At 44.7% G+C, this 8,095-nt stretch overlaps 1 long non-coding RNA gene across 2 annotated transcripts; it reads left to right on the forward strand.

The window, feature by feature from the left end:
- Positions 1–417: 417 nt before the first annotated feature.
- Positions 418–5,552, forward strand: LOC138242449 (uncharacterized). 2 transcript variants are annotated; one of them, XR_011191585.1, is made up of 3 exons: positions 418–2,549; positions 3,905–4,575; positions 4,707–5,552. It is a non-coding gene; the product is annotated as an uncharacterized lncRNA (long non-coding RNA). The 2 variants fall into 2 exon arrangements; XR_011191586.1 differs by lacking the exon at positions 418–2,549 and having other exon boundaries at positions 2,711–4,026; positions 4,468–4,575.
- The last annotated feature ends 2,543 nt before the right edge of the window (positions 5,553–8,095 follow it).

The raw sequence follows: 8,095 nt of genomic DNA on the forward strand, positions 1-8,095 counted from the left end.
TAATGCTTTTATCTTGTACTCGGATTCTTCAAACATAATCTAAAAATACCCTTGGGAAAATGGGTTGACCTAAATCTTACTGTATGTAATCTTATTATTGTCTGTGACCCTGACGTAATGTCCATCATGTTAATAATGATCCAGCTGTCTTTGTTCTGGTGACTCTTTTGATGTTGTGTCTGTGTTGTTAGTTCACAGTGTCTGTGTTTAAGCCCTGTAGGGGAGCTGGAGTCCATCCCAGCAGGAAGCGGGGTGTAAGGTGGGGTTCACCCTGGACAGGACACCAGTCCGTCACAGGACACACACACACACACACTCACACACACCCTGGACAGGACACCAGTCCGTCACAGGACTCGCACACATCCTGGACAGGACACCAGTCCGTCACAGGACACACACATACTCACACACACCCTGGACAGGACACCAGTCCGTCACAGGACACACACACACTCACACAGAAGGACGGTGTCCTTCCAAAACATGGCGGAGCTTCCTGTGTGACTCGGGTAAGGCGGAGGATATGTGTAGCGTGTAACGACCAAGTTCAGAAACCACAGACCAATTTCAGAAAGATAAAAGTGACCGCATTCGGCTTAACGACAGCTGTCCCCGAGGTGTTAGACTCTGCTGTCCTGGAGCATCATCCAGGTGGGGCTGCACACTGGTGGGGGGCTGGAGGGGATCCCCCTGACCTGGGAAGGAGAGGTCTGAGGGGAGAGTCCAGAAACGAGCTGTAGAACTGTAAGGAGTTGTTGTTGTTGTTATTAAGCTGAGGATGAGACAAAAAGTGCCTATGTGACAAAAAGACTCTGGAGATTTCTAGGCACGGTTGGGTATCACTGCACTTTGTGTAAAAATTTAGTTACTGTGATGGAGCCGTTGGCAAACTTGCTTCACCCAGAAGTGCCTTTTGAAAATCTAGTACTGCCTCTGTTCGTGCAGCCCGATAGTCGTATGCAGAAGTTTGGGCACCCCTGGTCAGATTACATGTTTTCAGTGAATCTCTTAGTGAAAAGAAGTTAATACAACCTCTGCACAATTTAAATGCACAATTAGTATTTATTTGCTGAATTTAACACATTGAAAAAACATGAAATGGTGAATGTGACGTGCAGGTTTGGGCCCATTAGGCCTCAAACCTGGATTGACTCATTGGGCCTTAAATTAAGCCAGGTGAAGACAATTCCAGAGCTGAATAAATCTTCTGACCCTTCTCACCTCTCTGGGTGTTGTGCCGAATCTCAACAGCCGCGGGCTCCTCTAATCAGCTGATTTATGACTTGAAAATAAAGACTCCTTGCTGCTCCTAGTTTGGAATTTCCACTGTCACAAACATCATGGAGAAATAAAAGTTAAATGAAGGCAGGATCCGGAAGACCCAGGAGCATCTCTGATAGAGCTGCTGGTAAACTGGTCAGATCCCTGCAGAGCACCTGCAGAGGGGTTTAGCTGGGACTGGAGTAGTGGTCCACAGGTCCCCAGTACAGCGCTGCTCACCGCATGGGAGAGCTGTCAGCAGGAAACCTTCCCTACGACCTCCTCACAGTGCAGAGCCATACTTAGACGAGCCAGAAACCCTTTGGAACAAAGTGCTGTGGGCTGATGAAACAAAAATTGAACTTTTCGGCCACAACCAGAAAAGATTCACTTGGAGGAAAACAGGTGAGGCATCTGCAGAAGAGAGCAGCTTGCCAGGCGTTCAGCATGGGGGTGGGTCTGTTGTGCTCTGGGGTGGTGTGGCAGCCAGCGGCGCAGGGAATACTGTTCGGGAGGAAGGAAGAAAGGATTCAACTCCATCCCAGCAAATCCAGGAAGCTGATGTCCCAGAGTCAGAGAAGGAATTGAGGCTGAGAAGAGTTTGGATGTTTCAGCAAGACCACGATCCAAAACATACCTCAAAACCAGCCGTGACGTTCTCACAGGAACGACTGAGGGTTGTGGAGTGGCCTTCACAGTCCCAAGACTCGAATGTTATTGAAAATCTGTGGGGAGATCTCCAACACGCCGTGCCTGCAAGAAGACCTGAGGCTATTTCTGAGCTGGGAGAGTTCTGCAAGGAAGAGAGAGAAAACATTTGGAATGGAGACTCTTAGCTGACGACAAGAAACATTTGGAAGCTGAGATTTCTGCCGAAGGAGGTGTTACTAAGCCCAAACTTTTGCACAAGCCACATTGACGGTTTGATTTTCAATCTCTTAAATTCAGAAAATAAATAGTAACTATGCGTTAAAATGTGCAGCCATGTCATGTTTAAGTTTGTACCCTGCAGAGGTTGTGTTAACTTCTTCTTACATGTTTGTTTTAAAGGGTGAGGGCGTGATGTTTCTCTCCGATTGCTTTAAATGTGACAGATCCCAGCCTGAGCCGGAGCAGGTGTGGTCTGGACGGTCCATCTGCAGGGGACAGAGAGTGGTCAGACCACCATGAGGCGGCCTGGCACTGTCCCAAACAGCCCCCTGACTGCTGGAGTGCCTTCATAGACCCGCTCTGTTGTTCACGACGTCCTCACAGGGCTTGTGTGTCCATTTTTCTCTTCTGATCAGGTGTGATATTTTTATGTAGATGGCACTAGGAATATAACCAGTAGTGTCATAATTTCCAGTAGCAGCACTAGTAATAGAAGTACTAGTGTCATTATTTCAGTAGCAGCACTAGGAAGAGAAGCAGTGTTGTTATTTTCAGGAGAAGCACTAGAAATACAAGCAGTAGTGTCATTTATTTCAGGAGAAGCACTAGGAATATAACCAGTAGTGTCGTTATTTTCAGGAGCAGCACTAGTAATGGAAACAATGTTATTTTCAGTAGGATTACTAGTAATAGAAGCAGTAGTGTCATCAGGTTTAGTAGCAGAATTTGTTATTTTTAATAGCAGCACAATCATAGAAGAAGTAGTGTTAATGTTTTCAGACGCAGCACTCGGAATAGAAGCAGTGTTGTCGTTATTTTCAGGAGAAGCACTAGAAATACAAGCAGTAGTGTCGGTATTTTCAGGAGAAGCAGTAGTGTTAGCAGAACAGCACTAGTAATAGAAACAGTAGTGTTATCAGTGGCAGCACTAGGAATAGAAGCAGTAGTGTTATTTTCCGCAGGAACACTAGTATCAGAAGTTAATATAATCAGTAGTGTTAATGTTTCAGAAGCAGCACTAGGAATACATGCAGTAGTGTTATTTTCAGCAGTAACACTAGTAATAGAGACAGTGCTGTCATTATTTTCAGTAACAGCACTAGGAATACAAGCAGTAGTGTTATTTTCAGCAGTAACACTAGTAATAGAGACAGTGCTGTCATTATTTTCAGTAACGGCACTAGGAATACAAGCAGTAGTGTTATTTTCAGCAGTAACACTAGTAATAGAGACAGTACTGTCATTATTTTCAGTAACAGCACTAGGAATACATGCAGTAGTGTCGTTATGTGTAGTAACAGCATTAGGTATAGAAGCAGTAGTAATAGAATAAGCAGTGTTATTTGCAGTAGCAGCACTAATAATAGAAGCAGTAGTGTTGTTATGTTCTGTAGCAGAACTACAAATAGAAGCAGTGTTGTTTGTAGTAGCAGCACAAGGAATAGATGCGGTAGTGTCTTTATTTTCCGTAGCAACACCGGTAATAGAAACAGTCGTGTTGATGTTTTCAGGAGCAGTAATGGTAATAAAAGCAGTGGGGTTGTTTGTTTCAGTAGCTGCTCTCATAAAAGCAGAAGTGTGATTTTTTCAGTAGTAGAAGCAGTAATGTTGTTGTTTTTATGAGCTGCAGTAGTAAGGGGGAGAGCTGTGAAGCTCTCTCCGTCATGTTCCAGGATGTCCAGAGGCTGATACTGGGAAGACAGGTATGGATTAAGAGTTGTGATAGAGGTGGGAAGCTCTCTCCAGACTTTTATTTTCCTTGCTTTTCCAGGATGTCCAGATGCTGACAGTGGGAAGCCCAGTATGGAGTTGTGATAGAGGTTGGATTCTCTCACCTGTTTTTTCTTTTCCTTGGTTTTCCTGGATGTCCAGAGGCTGACAGTGGGAAGACAGGTATGGGTGGGGTGTCGTGATAGACGTGGGTTTCTCTCACCTGTTTTCTTTTCCCTGATTTTCCAGGATGTCCAGATGCGGTCAGTGGGAAGACAGGGGAGCCCAAAGCTTTTCACAGACCTGTGTGTTTGTGACCTTTCAGATTACTGTGGCTGCAAGTGATTCAGCTGCTGGTACTGTTCTCTTACAGGACACTTTGTTATTTTCCAAGCAAGTTGAATAATAATAATCATTGTTTACACTTCTACAGCTCTTCCCAGGTCAGGGGGATCCCCTCCAGCCCCCCCTGGATGATGCGCCGGCAGCCAGAGTGCGCCAGTACAGCCTCAACGTTAATGTTGAACAGGCATCAGAGAAACGACTCTCTTATAGAAAAGGAAAGGCTTACTTTAACACTGGCGTTGCCTCATTGTGAAGTTTTTGTCTCTCCATCTTGGACAGTTGACACTGACTGTGACCCTCTGGTGTTTCTCCACTGAGGACTGAGGAATTCAGACCAGAGACTGGACGGGGGAGAGACAGCGCTGTGGCAGAAGCTTTGTCCCGAATGTAAGTCAGGGTGTGGTCACTGATGGTGGAGGTTTATTCTTTTAAAAAAAAGGTTGTTTCACAGCTTAGAACAATAAATAAGAAACGTACCTTTTGAGGATACTGTTCACATGGTTGTTTTTGTTTTAAAGGGTGAGGGCATGATGGCGTGATGTTTCTCTCTCCGATTGCTTTAAATGGGACAGATCCCAGCCTGAGCCGGAGCAGGTGTGGTCTGGACGGTCCATCTGCAGGGCACAGAGAGCGGTCAGACCACCATGAGGCGGCCTGGCACTGTCCCACACAGCCCCCTGACTGCTGGAGTGCCTTCATAGACCCGCTCTGTTGTTCACGACGTCCTCACAGGGCTTGTGTGTCCATTTTTCTCTTCTGATCAGGTGTGATGTGTTTATGTAGATGGCACTAGGAATATAACCAGTGTCGTTATTTCAGTGGCAGCACTAGTAATAGAAGCAGTAGTGTCGTCTGGTTTAGTAGCAGAATTAGTTATTTTTAACAGCAGCACAATCATAGAAGAAGTAGTGTTAATGTTTTCAGAAGCACCACTCGGAATACAAGCAGTAGTGTTGTTATTTTCAGGAGCAGCACTAGGAAGAGAAGCAGTAGTGTTGATATTTTTAGAGGCAGCAGTAGTAATGGTTATCGAGTTGTGAAGCTCTTTCCCTAATTTTCCAGGATGTCCAGAGGCTGACAATGAGAAGACAGGTTTGGAAGGGGAGTTGCTATACAAATGGGATTCTCTCAGGTGTGTTCTTTTCCCTAATTTTCCAGAGTGTCCAGAGGCTGGCAGTAGGAAGATCGGTACAGATGGGGAGTTGTGATAGAGGTGAGAAGCTCTCTCCCAACTTAATTTTCCCTCATTTTCCAGGATTCAGAGTCTAACAATGGGAAGATAGGTATGGATCGGGACTTGTGATAGAGCTGGGAAGTTCTCTTCTGACTTTCTTTTCCCTTGTTTTCCCAGGATGACCAGATACTGACAGGGAAGACAGGTGTGGATGAGGAGTTTGGATGGAGGTAGGAGACTCTCCTTGATTTCTTCCTCCTTGTGTCAGTCTGTGTGCCTGTCTCTCCAGCTGCCTGTGGGCTGTGAAACTCCACGGCTTCACAGTGCTTACTTGGGCTTAGTACCTGTAGGTTGCAGGTTTGATTCCTGAGGGGGGACACAGCTCTTGTACTCCAGGGCTTCTGTCTACTGTGACAGATAGACTGTTCTGATACAATGGTCATCACAGTGGCTGTACTGTAGGGAGTGTGGTGTTGACAGTGGTGTGCTGCATTCTCACATATACTGAATACTGGTCCTGACACACCCGTGTGCTGAGCTCTCACCTGTACTGTGCTTTAGTATTGAAACCTGAGTATTGAACTCTCACATCTGTTGAACTTTTAATACTGAAACCTGCATGCTGATCTTTTCAGCTGCGCTACAATACTCTAACATGCATACTGAACTCTCGGCTGTACTGAACTTTAATACTCACAGTGACACACCTGTGTGCTGAACTCTTGGCTGTACTGAGCTTCAATACTCACACTGACACACGTGTAATGTACTCTGCTGTGTACTGTTGTTATACTGAAACCTGTGTACTGATCTCTCGCCTGTACTGAATTCTCGACGACACACCGGTATGGTTGTATTGCACTTGAATACTCACACCGACACTCCAGTGTGCTGACTTTGCGATTGTACTGCGATTTAATCTTCAGTGACACATCAGTCTGTTGACTCTCTACTGTACTCTGTAATACTCAAACATGTGCACTGAACTCACCTGTACTGAACTATCCACGCACCTGTGTACTGAAATGTCGACTGTACTGTGCTGTAATACTCACACAAACACACCTGTGTGCTGAGCTCACCTGTACTGTGCTTTAGTATACAACCCTGAGTATCGAACTCTCACCTCTATTGAGCTTTAAAACTCAAACCTGTGTGCTGAACGTTTGCCTGTACTGCATTATTATACTCAACAGTTGTGTGCTGAATTCTCACAAATACTGTACCTTAATACTCTGTCCGCCATACACTGACACACCAGTCTACTGAATTCTCAACTGTACTGAGCTTTAATACTCACACTGACACACGTGTGAAAAACTCTGCTGTTGACTGTTGTTATACTGGAACCTGTATACTGATCTCTCACCGGTACTGCACTGTAATACTCAGGGACACATCTGTGTACTGAAGGGATCACCTGTACTGTGACGTTATAGTGACACACCTGTGTGCTGAGCTCTACTCTGTATTGTACTTTAGTATTCAACCCAGTGCGCTGAACTCGAATCTCAATTGAGCTTTTGTACTCAAACCTGTGTGTTGAACTCACATGCGCTGCAGTGTAATACTCAAACACATCTGTGTACTGAAATCTCGACTGGACTGAGCTTTAATAATCCATGACAAATCATTGTGCTGAACTCTCCTGTGTGCTGACCTTTTGCCTGAACTGTGTTGGAATACTGTAATATGAGCTCTGAATACTGAACCCTCAGCTGTACTGAGGTTTCATTTTCATGACCACATCTGTGTGCTGAGCTCTCACCTGTACTGTGTTTTAATAATCCATGACAAATTATTGTACTGAACTCTCCTCTGTACTGTGCTGCACCAGTGACAGTGACACTGACACACCTGTGTACTGAACACACATATATGGTAGTGTAATACTCAAACATTTGTGTAGTGGAATCTCAACTTTAATGTGCTTTAATAGTGACACACTGACACACCTGGGTGCTGAACAGCCTTTACTGTGCTTCACTGTTCAACCTGTGTATGAATTCTTGCCTGTCCTATGCTTCAATACTTAGTGATACTCCTGTGTGAAGAACTATCAACTGTACTCGTGTAATACTCAAACCAGTGTATGAATTCTTGCCTATACTGTGATGTGACACTGACACACTCCTGTGCTGAACTGTCACCTGTACTCTTGTAATACTCAAACCTGTATATGAATTCTTGCCTGTACTGTGCTTCAATACTTCGTAATACTCCTGTTGAACTGTCCCCTGTACACTTGTAATACTCAAGCCTGTGTATGAATTCTTGCCTGTACTGTGCTGTGATACTGACACACTCCTGTGCTGAACTGTCACCCTGTATATTTTTAATAATCAAACCTGTACTGTACTGTAATACTCAAACACATCTGGCCTGAAATCATGACTGTAATGCTCTGTACTAATGATGGATAATTGTGCTGAAATGTTACCTGTACTGTACGCTGCTGTATTTGTCACCCTGCCAGCTGTGTACTGAACTGTTCTGTACATTATAAGACTCAAGCTGGTCATTGAACCTACCTGTACTGTACTATCATACTCTACATGTGTGTATTGAGATTCCAACTGTGCATTAATAGTCTCTGACTGCTCATTGTGCTAAACTCTCACCGGTACTGTACTCAACTAGGGACACACCTGTCTGCTAAACTGCTGCCTGTACTGTTTTACTACTCAGTGATACTGTGAAGAACTCCTACCTCTACCCTTGTAATACTCAGCC

Source organism: Lepisosteus oculatus, chromosome 14 (assembly GCF_040954835.1).
Source record: "Lepisosteus oculatus isolate fLepOcu1 chromosome 14, fLepOcu1.hap2, whole genome shotgun sequence".
In the NCBI taxonomy this organism is placed as follows: Eukaryota; Metazoa; Chordata; class Actinopteri; order Semionotiformes; family Lepisosteidae; genus Lepisosteus; species Lepisosteus oculatus.